Genomic DNA, 16,966 nt, shown 5'->3' with positions numbered 1-16,966 from the left:
GGCCCTGTTCACTGGAGTGAGTCTCTAGTTGGAAAATCCCCTGGGTTTGGGCATCTCCACGCTGGCCCCGGAGACGCTAGCGACTGTCCTGGGGGGCAGAGGAGCCTGCGGAGCTGGGCTAGAGCCGGCAACACTGCAGCTGCTGTGAAAGTCTGACCCCGTTTCTTCCCGGGTTGGGGGTTCAGCAGGGGGAGGGGTGATGGCTTCGGGGTCCCTCTCTCCGGCCGCTCTGCTCAGGACGTCTCCGCGGAGCAGGATCCGGACGGCCCGGGGGGCCCAGGAGACAGGGGGTGGCAGCCAGGAGGGTGAAGCGAGTCTCTTTCTTTAAGGCCCCAAAGGGTGGTGGGTGGCACAGCCCGTCCCCGCAATATTTTATCCACCAATGAGGCCTCGTTTCTGACACCCCAATTTTGGGTCACGGATTTCTGCTCCCCCCCTTCTCCCGTGTCCCAGGCGGGCCCCAGCCTGGCCCATGGGGTCTGTCCGGCAGCCTCTTGGGTTGGACAAATCCCGTTTTTCTGTCTCGCCAACTTTCCCCCCAACGTTCATTCATCCAGGTTCTCGTGAGGCTGCCTGAACTTCTCACTCGCCTTCGTCGGCTGAACCCACCACGGGGGGACATTGGGAGGCTCCGGTATCACAGCCCCCCCTGGGGTGGGGAGATTTGGGGGGCAACTCTGAGGGTTTGTACAAGAGAAATACAGGGTGGGGAAGGTCTAGGGAGAAAGGGGGGAGAGAAAAGGGGCAGGGGGAACCCCGCTGAAGAGAGAGGAGGGGGATGGAAACCGGGGGGGGGGCAATAAGTGCCATTATTCTAGTGCCAGGCAAGACGCAGGCTCCCCGCTCTCCACTGACAGCCCTGGGCAGAGACTGGCCTGGCAGGGCCAGTGAGTGGGACCCGGTGCTGTCCAGGGGCTGCTCCGCGGGGAGCCAAATGAGCCCAGCACAGGGGCAGTTCCTCTAACTGGTGCTGCAGGGGCTGGTGATCGCGGGGTTTGGGGTTCAATCCTGGGGTGTTGCTGTCAGGTCAGGAGCTGTTGTGGGGGGGGATTCACCGAGGCAGCGGTGTTTGGGAGCAGGAGGTTTTGTGCCGGCATTTCAGCACCCCAAGGGGGAGCAGCTCGTCCTGTGGGGAGATTTTCTTCTCTGCACGGCTGGATCCAGGCTCCTGGGGGTGCAGAGAGATGGCAGGTTAGAGGGGCCCGTGTCGCACTAGGCCCAGCCCCTGGGGGCAGCAAGGGGCACAGAAGTGGGGGTCACCTCACCTAGGACACCACCCTCGGGCGGCTGTAGCGGGCCTCAGCCAGGATCAGCCCCATGATGAGCAGGACCATGACGCTCAGCGCCAGGTGGGCGATGTCAGCGTGAGTGAAATCCGGGCATCCCAGGGGCTGCTGTGGGGGGAAGGGGAGAGTCACTCGGCGGCTCAGATGGGGAGATCAGCAGTTGGGGGCCAAAGAGAGTGGGTGAACTGCCCCCCTGAGCCACCCGGCACCCAAGGGCCTGGCCAGGGGACTGTGACAGTCAGAGACGCAGGGTCCCAGGCCCCCCGGGACAGGGAACCACCCCAGCTCCCTGTCCCCGTAGGACCCCTCAGTCCACCCCCACAGGTGGCTCTGCCCCGGCCTGTCTGCTGCGCAGTGAGCCCATCCCCGGGGTATCTCGGCTGCTGCCAAACACAGCCAGGCAGGGTGCCCGGGGGGAGGCTGGGACGTCACCCGCTGCTCCCCCCACCCCGTGGTGCCCAGGGAGCAGCCAGAGACAGCAAAACATCTGTGGGGGATGGGTCGGGGGTCCCCTCGGACCCCCGTGGGGGAGGGCGAGCAAGAGCAGAGGGAATTCTGGATAATGGTCACCCCTGTTGCCAGGGGGAGATCATGGGGCCCAGGGAGGGGGCTCATTGCCCCAGCCCCTGTGCACCCAGCGGGGCCCAGCCCCCACAGCCCCGTCCCTCCCCTGGGATCCCCCCACAGCTCCCAGGCAGTGACCTGCAGGGCAGCAGGCGTCCGGGGAGCTGAGGGCCTGGCAGTGGGCGAGGGGCAGTGGGTCTGTTTACCTTCCCCCCATGTCAATGAGCCCCTCCCTGTGGTGTCTTGGCCTCACCCACCCAGATTCACTCCCCCGTCATTCCCTGCAACCAGCCCCAGCCCCTGGGCACCACAAGGCTGTTTCCAGGGCTGGCTGGATGGTGATTCCCGCCCCGGCCCTGGTACCTGGCCCTGCGCTGCTCGGGCGGGTGGGAGCCGGCGCCGTTCCAGGCTGGATCAGGGCGGTTCCCTCTGTGGGAATAGAACCAGCGTACACCAGGGCCTGGGGAGGGGAAGAAACAGCGACTCAGCGATCTCCCCCCAGCTGCTGACTCAGCATCGATCTTCACTGTCATTCCCAGGGATAGGAGGGATGGATTTTAGCTGGTGGAGAATGGGGACCCCCCGCCCTGTTCCCTCCTTGGTGGGGACACTCACTTCCTCCTGTTTGTCTCTAGCAGAGGCAGGCCAGGAGGTGCCATTCACACCTGGAGTCACTGCGGAGCCGGTCTCGGTGCGGCTGTTCCTATTTGGGAGGAGGAACGTCCCTGTGTCTATAGAGCTAAAGGGGAGCTTGTCTGCCAAACGGGGCTGTATCAAACCGGGGGGGGGCAGCTAATCCGACAACCCAGACTTGCTCTGAGATCACCGTTTGGGGGCGGGGGTTGGGAACCACAAGGGAGTCATCATTTCAGGTCCAGTTTTCATGTAGACAAGGTTTTAGTCCATCTTTCTATCCCTCACCAAACACACTCCCATCTGTCCACCTCCCTACTTTCCCACAGACTCATTCCCACCGACCCGTGGCCGTCCGTGCCCATGGATCTGTCCATCACCCTCTATATAGAAGAAATGAACCCATCAGCTCTGTCTGCAGGGACCATCCCCCTCCAAACAGCCCGACTGGCCCCATGGGTGTCAGAGCGGGTAGCCCTGTTCCCTGGGGGATGAATTGTTCCATTTCTCCTGCTCACCTTCTCCCTCCGGCTCCGTCATGGGGGGATCCGGCTGCACCCACCCAGCTGGGTCGGTTCCCTCTGTGGGATGAAATTGAGCGTGATTTCGGGCTGGGGAGGGATGGAACCAGCACCTAGGCCCTGGTGGGAAGGGGCTGAAACAGTGACTCAGAGACTGGACCCCTCGCCCCACGACCAGGCGTTTGTTATGGGTTTAATTGTCCAGGCTGGTGGGGAGTGAATTCAGCGCTGGGGCTGGAGCCAGCTGGGCATCCTCTGGGCCGTGACTCCTCTGTGAGTCCCCAGAGCGGGGTCAGCTGGGGGAACATCCCCCTGGGAAAGGCCCCCTGTTTTGCAGCCTCCCTGGGGGCAGGAATCCCCCCTTCCTCTGCCCTGAATCTCCAGCAGCTTCTGCTCCCCCTGGCTGGGGAACCCCGCAGTGACTCCATCCCCACTCCCCAGCCGGGTGTCCCCTCTGCTGGATCCAGAGCTCAGGGCAGAGCCTGGCTCTGAGCGTCCCATTGGGGCTGAGCCCCTCTGAGTATCCAGCTGGGTGTGGGGCTGGGAGCGGGGATGCTGAGCCGGGCCCCTCACCTGCTACTACCAGCTCCATGGCGTCGCTGGGCTCTGACCAGACGGACAGGTCGGATTTGATGCTATATCGGCAGCTGCAGCTCCCTGCATCTCTCTGGCTCACATTGTGGATGGAAAATTGAGCCACATCCTCTGGAGGGTCCTTGCCCTGTCGTGCTTCTGGGTCTCCAGCTTTATACAGAAGGACCCTCGCTCCCTGACACCCACACTCACACCAGACAGTCACGGCTCCCCCCGGGGCGACCCCCCACCTGGGTGCAGGGAGATGTTGGGTTTGGGGTAGCTGGGCTCTGCAGGCAGGAGGAGACAGGCCATGAGACACAGACCCCGGCACGGTCACTGTTCCCTGTCCCCACAGCCCGGCCCCAGTGACGAGGGCGCTACAGGGGGTTGCAGGGAGAGAGTCTCCTGGATGCTTTTTCCCCAAATCCAAGAGCGAGAGAGCTGGGCTAGCGACACAAGAGCCCCGGGGGTCCCTGTGACGATGTGACGCAGCAGGGAGGGGGGAGTGTTGACCTGGGAATGTGCCCTGGGGACGGGAGACCTGAGAGCCTGTCACCTGAGCCAGGAGGGGGAGGGGGAGGTGACACCTCTGCCCAGGAATGTGGATGGAGGCTGCAGCAGGGAACCTGCTCGGTGGGTTTAGTTTCAGTTTGGGGCTGGGTGGAGGAACACAGGGAACCCCAGGGCTGGGGTCTAAGCTCCCTGCTCCCCCAGAAGGACTTCACTGAGGGGTCCTGGGTGTACCCACAAGCTCTGTTTTGGACTGTGTTCCTGTTGTCCAATAAACCTTCTGTTTTACTGGCTGGCTGAGAGTCTCAGTGAATCCCAGGAAGAGGGGTGCAGGGCCTGGACTCCCCCACACTCCGTGACAACTGGTGGCAGCGGTGGGATCTACTGCACCCCGTGAACGGCGCTTCCTGCAGTAAGTGACTGGGGAACAGTAAAACGAAGGGGGATTGACGGGGACCAGGCGTGCTGAAGATTCAGAGAGAGACGGTTTCAGGGGGCGGTTAACCCCTGGGAGTGTGTGACCAGAGAGAAGGACTTTTGCAGTAACAGGGTCCCCCGGGGGATTGCAGCGAGCGGTCCCAGGGGCGGAGGAGTCTGCAGCTCGACCCTGGCAAAGAGGTGGTGACCTCAAGAAGGACTGGCACACTAGGGGCTTTTCCTGGAAACCGTGGACAGCTGCCCGGCCTGCGAGTGGCCAGCCGGGAGATGTACGCTAAACGCCTTAAGAGCGACCTGGTGGAGCTGTGCAGGCAGAGGGGGCTGCGCGTCGGGAGGTCCACCAAGGAACAGCTGATTGCCCAGCTGGAGGAGAGGGATCGCTTGGATGACCCGATCCCTGTCCCTGAGGGAAGCCGCCCGGCGGACGCAGCGTGGGCCCTGGGGCCTGACCAGGCTGGGAGGGGTCAGACTGCTGCCCAGGACACCCCGAGACCCTTCCTACCTATGCCTGGGGGAGGGGTTGTGGGAAGCCCAGCGAATACCGAGGGCCCCCTGACCCCAGCAGCCAGCAGGGGATCCTCCCAGCGGAGCTCCCCATCCCTGGAGCGGATGCGGCTGGAATGGGAGAGGGAGAGGAAAATGAGGGAGCTGGAGGATCATGAAAAACAACGTCAACATGAGGAGAAACAACGTCAACATGAGCAGGAGGAGAAGGAGAAACAACGTCAACATGAGCAGGAGGAGAAGGAGAAACAACGTCAACATGAGCAGGAGGAGAAGGAGAGGGAGCGTCAGGAGAAGGAGAGGGAACGTCAGGAGAAGGAGAGGGAGCGTCAGGAGAAGGAGAGGGAACGTCAACATGAGCAGCAGGAGAAGGAGAAACAAAGACAGCATGAGCTGGAGCTGGCCAGGCTGAGGAGCAGTGGGGCCCCGGCTGCGGTGAGTGCGGGGGGACCCAAGACTGCAAGGAGCTTTGATAAGTGCTTCCTGGCCCAGCGGAAGGAGGGGGAGGACATAGATAGCTTCCTGACGGCCTTTGAGAATGCCTGCGAGCTGCACAGGGTTGACCCTGCCGACAGGCTCCAGTTCCTCACCCCCTTACTGGACCCCAAAGCCGTGGAGGTGTACAGCCGGATGACAGGGCCAGAGGCTGGGGACTATGAACTGTTCAAACAGGCCCTGCTCCGTGAGTTTGGGCTGACCCCCGAGATGTACCGGAGAAGGTTCCGGAGTCAGCGTAAAACGCCTGAGGTCACCTACCTACAACTGGTCAACAGGATGCAGGGATATGCCCGCAAGTGGACAGCGGGGGCCCAAACTAAAGAGGACCTGCTTGACCTGTTTGTACTGGAGCACCTGTATGAACAGTGCCCTTCCGACCTGAGGCTGTGGCTGGTGGACAAAAAGCTCGCGAACCCCCAGCATGCAGGGCAGCTGGCCGACGAGTTTGTGAACAGTCGGTCAGGGGGTAGCCGGGAGGAGTCCCAAAAGAACAGGCCCCCCCCGATGCAGAGAGAGAGTCACCATGGGGCCTCCCAGCGGGGAAATAGGGAGAACCCCCTCCAAAGGGGAACGCCTGGTGTCGGGCCCCTCCGACCCGTTCGAGGGGACCAACGTGACCTGAGCTGCTATCACTGTGGCCAGAGAGGCCACGTACGGGCCCAGTGCCCCGGGCTCAGGGACAAACTGAGCAGACCCAACCTACCCAGGGTTAACTGGGTAGGGACTCAGCTGGACGAGGGGCAGGCGACCCAGGAAAGGGGGGCTACCAGTTTGCCACCTGCTCAGGAGGGAAGAGTACCCCCAGCCAGCCCCGCCAGAGGGCTGGAGGCTCTGGACTCAGGGTGCTCGGTTTACAGGGTGGGTGCGGGGCTGTCCCTCCGGAGAGAGTGCCTTGTTCCCCTGGAGGTGGATGGGAGGAAGGTCAATGGATACTGGGATACGGGCGCGGAGGTGACGCTGGCCCGGCCCGAGGTGGTGGCCCCAGATCGGGTGGTGCCCAACACCTACCTGACCCTGACGGGGGTGGGCGGGACCCCATTTAAGGTGCCCGTGGCAAGGGTACACCTGAAATGGGGGACCAAGGAGGGCCCCAAGGATGTGGGGGTACACCACCATTTGCCCACTGAAGTTTTGATGGGGGGAGACCTAGAGGACTGGCCAAGCGACCCCCAGACCGCCCTGGTTGTGACCCGTAGCCAGAGCCGGCGAGGGGCACTGCGACCTGACCCTGGGGAGGGTACCACACTGGAGGCGCGAGACCCTACTCGGGTGGGGAGGGAGCGCCGAGGGGCACGGCTCAGAGAGGCTGCGGCCTCAGACCTGGCCACGGAGGGGGAACCGGGCCCCATCCCTTCCCCAGCCGCTGAGTTCCAGGCCGAGTTGAGGAAAGATCCCTCCTTGCAGAAGCTCAGGGACCTGGCCGACCTCAGTGAGGGACGGACCATGAGGAGAGGCTGCCAGGAGAGGTTCCTGTGGGAGAAGGGGTTCCTGTACCGAGAATGGGCTCCCCCAGGGGAAGGGGAGTCCTGTGGGATCAGGAGGCAGCTGGTGGTCCCCCAGAAGTACCGCCGCAAGCTCCTGTCCCTGGCCCATGACATCCCCCTCGCAGGGCACCAGGGAATCCGGCGCACCCGGCAGAGGTTGCTACAGAACTTTTACTGGCCCGGGGTCTTTACCACCGTCCGGCAGTATTGCCGATCCTGTGACCCCTGTCAGAGGGTGGGGAAGGCCCGGGACAAGGGGAAAGCGGCGTTGAGACCTTTGCCCATCATAGAGGAGCCTTTCCAGAAGGTGGCCATGGACATCGTGGGGCCTCTCAGCAAGACGACCCGGTCGGGGAAGAAATACATTCTGGTGGTGGTAGATTTCGCCACCCGCTACCCCGAGGCAGTGCCCTTAGCTTCCATTGAAGCAGACACCGTGGCAGATGCGCTCCTGACCATTTTCAGCCGAGTGGGGTTCCCCAGGGAAGTCTTGACAGACCAAGGCTCCAACTTCATGTCGGCCCTGCTCCGGTGCTTGTGGGAGAAATGTGGGGTCCGGCATGACTGGGCCTCAGCGTATCACCCCCAGTCCAATGGGCTGGTGGAGAGGTTTAACGGGACGCTAAAGATGATGCTGAAAACCTTTATGAACCAGCACCCGCAGGATTGGGACAAGTACTTACCTCACCTGCTGTTCGCGTACAGGGAGGTGCCCCAGGAGTCTACCGGATTTTCGCCTTTCGAACTGTTATATGGAAGGAGGGTGAGGGGCCCCCTGGACCTGATGAGAGACGAGTGGGAGGGGAAGGCCACTCCCGATGGAGAGTCAGTGGTGGAGTATGTCCTGACCTTCCGAGAGAGACTGGCTGAACTCATGGGCCTGGCCAGGGAGAATCTGGCCAGAGCCCAGAGGAAGCAGAAGGTCTGGTATGACCGCACGGCGCGGGCCCGTGCCTACGCCACCGGGGATCAGGTGATGGTTCTCATCCCCGTGAGAAAGAACAAACTACAGGCCACCTGGGAGGGCCCGTTCAAGGTCGTCAAGCAGCTCAATGAGGTAAACTATGTGGTGGAGCTGTCGAACCGGGCCCACCACCGCCGGGTGTACCATGTGAATATGATGAAGCCATATTATGCCAGGGGGAATGTGGTGTTAGCTGTGTGTGGTCAGTGGGAGGAGCAGGGAGATGACCCTTTAGTAGATCTATTCCCTGGGACCAGAGCTGGTTCCCCCCTGGAAACAATCCCCCTCTCGGATCAGCTCACCTCTGCCCAGCAAGCTGAGGTCAGGGGGGTGCTGCATCCGTACCGACAGCTGTTTTCCAACCAGCCTGGACGCACTAATCTGACTGTCCACCGGGTGCAGACAGGGTCGCACCCGCCGATAAGATGCTCCCCCTTCCGAGTCACAGGGAAAACTGCTCAGGACCTGGAAAGAGAGGTCCGGGACATGCTGGCTTTGGGGGTGATCCAGCCATCGGCCAGCCCTTGGGCCTCGCCGGTGGTGCTGGTCCCCAAAAAGGATGGGTCAGTCCGGTTCTGTGTGGACTATCGGAAGCTCAATGCCATCACTGTATCGGATGCCTACCCCATGCCCAGGCCGGACGAGCTCCTAGACAAGCTGGGAGGAGCTCGGTACCTTACCACCATGGACCTTACAAAGGGCTACTGGCAAGTGCCGCTGGATGCAGATGCCCGGCTGAAATCGGCCTTTATCACCCCTCTGGGGCTCTATGAGTTTCTGACCCTGCCTTTCGGCCTCAAGGGAGCGCCGGCCACCTTCCAGCGCCTGGTGGACCAGCTCCTGAGGGGGATGGAGAGTTTTGCCGTGGCGTATATTGACGACATCTGTGTCTTTAGCCAGACCTGGGAGGACCACGTGTCCCAGGTTAGACAAGTGCTGGACCGACTCCAGGGGGCTGGGCTGACTGTCAAAGCGGAGAAGTGCAAGGTGGGGATGGCTGAAGTATCTTACCTGGGCCATCGGGTGGGGAGCGGCCGCCTAAAGCCGGAACCGGCCAAGGTGGAGGTGATCAGAGACTGGCCCGCTCCCCACACCAAAAAGCAGGTCCAAGCCTTTATTGGGATGGCAGGATACTACCGAAGATTTGTGCCCCACTTTAGCGCCATAGCCACCCCCATCACTGAGCTATGCAAGAAGGGGAAGCCAGACAAGGTGGTCTGGACCGAGCAGTGCCAGGAGGCTTTCCGGGCGCTGAAGGAGGCTCTGGTCAGTGGCCCAGTTCTAGCAAACCCAGACTTTGACAAGCCCTTTGTGGTGTTCACCGACGCCTCCGACACGGGACTGGGGGCGGTGTTAATGCAGGAGGATGAAAAGGGGGAGAGACACCCCATCGTGTACCTGAGCAAGAAGTTGCTACCCCGGGAGCAACACTACGCGGCCATCGAGAAGGAGTGCCTGGCCATGGTGTGGGCCCTCAAGAAACTAGAGCCCTATCTCTTCGGGCGACACTTCACCGTCTACACCGACCACTCTCCCCTGACCTGGCTGCACCAGATGAAAGGAGCCAACGCCAAGCTCCTGAGGTGGAGCCTGCTCCTGCAGGATTACGACATGGACGTGGTCCATGTGAAGGGAAGTGCCAACCTGATAGCGGATGCGCTGTCCCGGAGAGGGGGCCCCGAACTTCCCCAGGTCACTGGTCACAGTGACCCCGCTCAGTTCAGTCTCGAAGGGGGGAGAGATGTGACGATGTGACGCAGCAGGGAGGGGGGAGTGTTGACCTGGGAATGTGCCCTGGGGACGGGAGACCTGAGAGCCTGTCACCTGAGCCAGGAGGGGGAGGGGGAGGTGACACCTCTGCCCAGGAATGTGGATGGAGGCTGCAGCAGGGAACCTGCTCGGTGGGTTTAGTTTCAGTTTGGGGCTGGGTGGAGGAACACAGGGAACCCCAGGGCTGGGGTCTAAGCTCCCTGCTCCCCCAGAAGGACTTCACTGAGGGGTCCTGGGTGTACCCACAAGCTCTGTTTTGGACTGTGTTCCTGTTGTCCAATAAACCTTCTGTTTTACTGGCTGGCTGAGAGTCTCAGTGAATCCCAGGAAGAGGGGTGCAGGGCCTGGACTCCCCCACACTCCGTGACAGTCCCCCACCCCTCAGCAGGGCAACGGTGCGGATCCATCTGCCAGGTGGCTGGGGCAGGGCAAGGAGAGGCCGAGGCGACCTAGAGGCCAACTGCGTTTTATCTCCATCAGCTGCGGAAGGAGAAATCGGTTCAGTGGGCACGTGCACTGGCTTTCTCTGACACTCACCGAGGAAGAGGACGGTGAGAGCAGATGGCATGATGGACGCAGCGAGAGGCCCCTCAGCACTGCCACCAACGCCCCAGAGCCCAGCTCCACCCAGCCCCAAATAACAAACTCAGCTGGTGTCTCCAGCTACAGGAAGCCGACGATGTCTCGTCTCTTCCTGTGTCCATCACACGTTGTCTCTAATCTGCAGGGGAAATCTAGTGCGGCCAAAGTAAGCAGAGGCGCCTGCAAAACCCAAGCCTGGGCCCATCGGCCTGGCCAAGTGTCATGCAGCTCCCAGCTTGTCTGTGTCTCTGTGGGGAGGGGGGACAGTTCTCCCTCCATGTACCCTGCAGCCTTGCGGAAGGTGCACCAGGCTGGGAGCCAGGAGAGCACGGGCTCTGGTCTTCAATCTGCCACTGACCACGATTTCCATGCAGATTCCCCCACACCCGTCCTTTCTTACATTCTGGGTTCAAACATGGGTGGTGGCCTGTCCTAAATATCAAGGGAAGGGTCCCCACCTTTCTGTACACAGTGCTATAAAATCCCTCCTGGCCAGAGGCAAAACCCTTTCACCTGTAAAGGGTTAAGAAGCTCAGGTAACCTCGCTGGCACCTGACCCAAAATGACCAATGAGGGGTGTCAGGGTTCCTTCCCCACTCTGAACTCTAGGGTACAGATGTGGGGACCTGCATGAAAACCTCCCAAGCTTACTTTCACCAGCTTAGGTTAAAACTTCTCCAAGGTACAAACTATTTTACCCTTTGCCCTTGGACTTCCACTGCCACCACCAAACGTTTATCTGGGTTTATTGGGAAAACGTAGTTTGGACACGTCTTTCCCCCCAAAATCCTCCCAACCCTTGCACCCCACTTCCTGGGGAAGGTTTGGTAAAAATCCTCACCAATTTGCATAGGTGACCACAGACCCAAACCCTTGGATCTTAGAACAATGACAAAAGCATTCAGTTTCTGAAAAGAAGGATTTTAATAGAAGGAAAAAGTAAAAAAGAATCACCTCTGTAAAATCAGGATGGTAAATACCTTACAGGGTAATTAGATTCAAAACATAGAGAATTCCTCTGGGCAAAATCTTAAGTTACAAAAAGACACACAGACAGGAGTATTCATTCTATGCAGCACAACTTAATTTCTCAGCCATTTAAAGAAATCAGAATCTAACGCATACCTAGCTAGATTACTTACTAAGTTCTAAGCCCTGGTCTACACTAGGACTTTAGGTCGAATTTAGCAGCGTTAAATCGATGTAAACCTGCACCCGTCCACACGATGAAGCCCTTTATTTCGACTTAAAGGGCTCTTAAAATCGATTTCCTTACTCCACCCCTGACAAGTGGATTAGCGCTTAAATCGGCCTTGACGGGTCGAATTTGGGGTACTGTGGACACAATTCGACGATATTGGCCTCCGGGAGCTATCCCAGAGTGCTCCATTGTGACCGCTCTGGACAGCACTCTCAACTCAGATGCACTGGCCAGGTAGACAGGAAAAGAGCTGCAAACTTTTGAATCTCATTTCCTGTTTGGCCAGTGTGGCAAGCTGCAGGTGACCATGCAGAGCTCATCAGCAGAGGTGACCATGATGGAGTCCCAGAATCGCAAAAGAGCTCCAGCATGGACCGAACGGGAGGTACGGGATCTGATCGCTGTATGGGGAGAGGAATCCGTGTTATCAGAACTCCGTTCCAGTTTTCAAAATGCCAAATCCTTTGTCAAAATCTCCCAGGGCATGAAGGACAGAGGCCATAACAGGGACCCGAAGCAGTGCTGCATGAAATTTAAGGAGCTGAGGCAAGCCTACCAGAAAACCAGAGAGGCGAATGGCCGCTCCAGGTCAGAGCCCCAAACATGCCGCTTCTATGATGAGCTGCATGCCATTTTAGGGGGTTCAGCCACCACTACCCCAGCCGTGTTGTTTGACTCCTTCAATGGAGATGGAGGCAACACGAAAGCAGGTTTTGGAGACGAAGAAGATGATGATGAGGAGGAGGTTGTAGATAGCTCACAGCAAGTAAGCGGAGAAACCGGTTTTCCCGACAGCCAGGAACTGTTTCTCACCCTGGACCTGAAGCCAGTACCCCCCGAACCCACCCAAGGCTGCTTTCTGGACCCAGCAGGCGGAGAAGGGACCTCCGGAGAGTGTACCTTTTAAAAGACTGTACATGGTTTAAAAGCAAGCATGTGAAAGGATTACTTTGCCCTGGCATTCGCGGCTCTCCTGGATGTACTCCCAAAGCCTTTGCAAAAGGTTTCTGGGGAGGGCAGCCTTATTGCATCCTTCATGGTAGGACACTTTACCACTCCAGGCCAGTAACACGTACTCGGGAATCATTGTACAACAAAGCATTGCAGTGTATGTTTGCTGGCGTTCAAACAACATCCGTTCTTTATCTCTCTGTGTTATCCTCAGGAGAGTGAGATATCATTCATGGTCACCTGGTTGAAATAGGGTGCTTTTCTTCAGGGGACACTCACAGGAGCCCGTTCCTGTTGGGCGGTTTGCCTGTGGCTGAACAGAAATGTTCCCCACTGTTAGCCACGCGGTGGGGGGAGGCAAAATGCGACCTTGTAACGAAAGCACATGTGCTATGTATGTAATGTTAACAGCCAGGTTTACCCTGAAAAAGTGTAGCCACTGTTTTATAAAATGTGTCTTTTTAAATACCGCTGTCCCTTTTTTTTTCCTCCACCAGCTGCATGTGTTTCAATGATCACAGGATCTTCTCCTTCCCAGAGGCTAGTGAAGATTAGAAAGAAAAAAAAACGCACTCGTGATGAAATGTTCTCTGAGCTCATGCTGTCCTCCCACACTGACAGAGCACAGACGAATGCGTGGAGGCAGACAATGTCATAGTGCAGGAAAGCACAAAATGACCGGGAGGAGAGGTGGCGGGCTGAAGAGAGTAAGTGGCGGGCTGAAGAGAGTAAGTGGCGGGCTGAAGAGAGGGCTGAAGCTCGAATGTGGCGACAGCGTGATGAGAGGAGGCAGGATTCAATGCTGAGGCTGCTGGAGGACCAAACCAGTATGCTCCAGTGTATGGTTGAGCTGCACCAAAGGCAGCTGGAGCACAGACTGCCACTACAGCCCCTGTGTAACCAACCTCCCTCCTCCCCAAGTTCCATAGCCTTCACACCCAGGCGCCCAAGAACGCGGTGGGGGGGCCACCGGCCAACCAGCCACTCCGCCACAGAAGATTGCCCAAAAAAAAGAAGGCTGGCATTCAATAAATTTTAAAGTTGTAAACTTTTAAAGTGCTGTGTGGCATTTTCCTTCCCTCCTCCACCACCCCTCCCTGGCTACCCTGGTAGTCATCCCCCTATTTGTGTGATGAATGAATAAAGAATGCATGAATGTGAAGCAACAATGACTTTATTGCCTCTGCAAGCAATGATTGAAGGGAGGAGGGGAGGGTGGTTAGCTTACAGGGAAGTAGAGTGAACCAAGAGGCGGGGGGTTTCATCAAGGAGAAACAAAGAGAACTTTCACACCGTAGCCTAGCCAGTCATGAAACTGGTTTTCAAAGCTTCTCTGATGCGTACCGCGCCCTCCTGTGCTCTTCTAACCGCCCTGTGTCTGGCTGAGCTTAACCAGCAGCCAGGCGATTTGCCTCAACCTCCCACCCCGCCATAAACATCTCCCTCTTACTCTCACAGATATTGTGGAGCACACAGCAAGCAGTAATAACAATGGGAATATTGGTTTCGCTGAGGTCTAAGCGAGTCAGTAAACTGCGCCAGCGTGCTTTTAAACATCCAAATGCACATTCTACCACCATTCTGCACTTGCTCAGCCTGTAGTTGAACAGCTCCTGACTACTGTCCAGGCTGCCTGTGTACGGCTTCATGAGCCACGGCATTAAGGGGTAGGCTCGGTCCCCTAGGATACATATAGGCATTTCAACATCCCCAAGGGTTATTTTCTGGTCTGGGAATAAAATCCCTTCCTGCAGCTTTTGAAACAGACCAGAGTTCCTGAAGATGCGAGCGTCATGTACCTTTCCCAGCCATCCCACGCTGATGTTGGTGAAACGTCCCTTGTGATCCACCAGTGCTTGCAGCACTATTGAAAAGTACCCCTTGCGGTTTATGTACTCGCTGGTTTGGTGCTCCGGTGCCAAGATAGGGATATGGGTTCCGTCTACGGCCCCACCACAGTTAGGGAATCCCATTGCAGCAAAGCCATCCACTATGACCTGCACATTTCCCAGGGTCACTATCCTTGATATCAGCAGATCTTTGATTGCGTGGGCTACTTGCATCACAGCAGCCCCAACAGTAGATTTGCCCACTCCAAATTGATTCCCAACTGACCGGTAGCTGTCTGGCGTTGCAAGCTTCCACAGGACTATCGCCACTCGCTTCTCAACTGTGAGGGCTGCTCTCATCTTGGTATTCATGCACTTCAGGGCAGGGGAAAGCAAGTCACAAAGTTCCATGAAAGTGCCCTTACGCATGCGAAAGTTTCGCAGCCACTGGGAATCATCACAGACCTGCAACACTATGCGGTCCCACCAGTCTGTGCTTGTTTCCCGAGCCCAGAATCGGCATTCCACAGCATGAACCTGCCCCAATAGCACCATGATGCATGCATTGGCAGGGCCCGTGCTTTCAGAGAAATCTGTGTCCATGTCCTCATCACCCACGTGACCGCGCTGACGTCGCCTCCTCATGCGGTATCGCTCTGCCAGGTTCTGGTGCTGCATATACTGCTGGATAATGCGTGTGGTGTTTAATGCTCCTAATTGCCAAAGTGAGCTGAGCGGGCTCCATGCTTGCCATGGTATGGCGTCTGCACAGGTAACTCAGGAAAAAAGGAGCGAAATGATTGTCTGCCCTTGCTTTCACGGAGGGAGGGAGGGAACGGGGGCCTGACGATATGTACCCAGAACCACCCGCGACAATGTTTTAGCCCCATCAGGCATTGGGATCTCAACCCAGAATTCCAATGGGCGGCGGAGACTGTGGGAACTGTGGGATGGCTACCCACAGTGCAACGCTCCGGAAGTCGACGCTTGCCTCGGTACTGTGGAAGCACTCCGCCGAGTTAATGCACTTAATGCACTTAGAGCATTTTCTGTGGGGACACACACACTCGAATATATAAAACCGATTTCTAAAAAACCGACTTCTATAAATTCGACCTAATTCCATAGTGTAGACATACTCTTAGACTCCATTCCTGTTCTGTCCATGGCAAAAGCATCACCCAGACAGACACAGACCCTTTGTTTTTCTCCCTCCTCCCAGCTTTTGAAAGTATCTTGTCTCCTCATTGGTCATTTTGGGTCAGGTGCCAGCGAGGTTATCCTAGCTTCTTAACCCTTTACAGGTGAAAGGATTTTTCCTCTGGCCAGGAGGGATTTGAAAGGTGTTTACCCTTCTTTTTATATTTATGACAAGGGGGCAAGATACTTTCAGACCTCGAGGCGGAGGGGAAAGGCTTTTCTCTGTCTGTGTGATACCTTTGCCAGGAACAGATCAAGGATGCAAGCCCTCCACTCCTGTAAAGTTAATAAGTATTCAAGCTAGAAAATGCATTAGGTTTTCTTTGTTTGGGCTTGTAAATTTGCTGTGCTGAAGGGAATGTGTATTCCTGTTTTTGTGTCTTTTTTGTAATTTAAGGTTTTGCCTAGAGGGATTCTCTGTGTTTTGAATCTGACTGCCTGTGAGATTCTCTTCCATTCTAATCTTACAGAGTGTTTCTTTTATCTTTGTTTTGTTCTTCTAATAAAGTTCTGTTTTTTAAGAATCTGATTGGGTTTTTAGGGTCCTAAGAAATCCAAGCTGGTCTGTGCTCAACTTGTTTATTCTCAAGCCTCCCCAGGAAAGGGGGTGTGAGGGCTCGGGGGAATTGCTGGGGGAAGAGGAACTCCAAGTGGTCCTTTTCCCTGGTTCTTGGTTAAAGCGCTTGGTGGTGGCAGCATTCCTAGTCCAAGAACAAACAGGGATTTTGTGCCTTGGGGAAGTTTTTAACCTAAGCTGGTAGAAATAAGCTTGGGGGGTCTTTCATGCGGGTCCCCACATCTGTACTCCAGAGTTCAGAGTGGGGAAGGAACCTTGACATGGCTCATGAAGATAAAATTAATACTTGATCACAAAATTAAAGGATGGCGCCGTAATGCATGTGCACAAGGGGGCAGAGTTAAGGGTGTTTGGGAAACTTTGTGGCATTCCCTGATGTTGGAGCGTTTGACTGCAGCCTTCCCACTCAGTCTGCCAACCTGCCCACCTGCAACACAAGCCGTGGCACCATGTTAAGAGCGGGCGCAATATGAAAGACCTGGGTTTTCTGCCCTTTGCGCCTTAGCTGAGCGGTGATGACGGGTTTACACTGTAATGCCTGGTTCTAAGGGGCTTTTCTCAGCGTGTGAATTAAATCAACCAGGTTCAAAAGAAAATCAGAGAAAGAGAAATTCTACCCCAGGCCCCCAACAGGTCACCAACCAGGAGAGACCCAGAGACCTTCTAATGCCCCCGCAGAGACCCTGTCCCCCGAGCTGGAGGAGACACTGTCAGTGGTTATGTGTCCAGGCCCCAAGAGAGGGATGTGACACAGGCTTTGTTTATACGCCATTGGCTAGAGGACAGCAGAAAGCTGGGGGTCAGGAAGGTTTGACTTATTTCTGGGCTCTGGCAGCGGAGTGGGGACTAGTGGTTAAAGCCAGGGGGTGGAGCTGGGG

The sequence above is a fragment of the Natator depressus genome, chromosome 23 (genome assembly GCF_965152275.1).
Source record: "Natator depressus isolate rNatDep1 chromosome 23, rNatDep2.hap1, whole genome shotgun sequence".
NCBI classification, from domain to species: Eukaryota; Metazoa; Chordata; order Testudines; family Cheloniidae; genus Natator; species Natator depressus.
Note: the sequence above shows the minus strand (reverse complement) of the source record.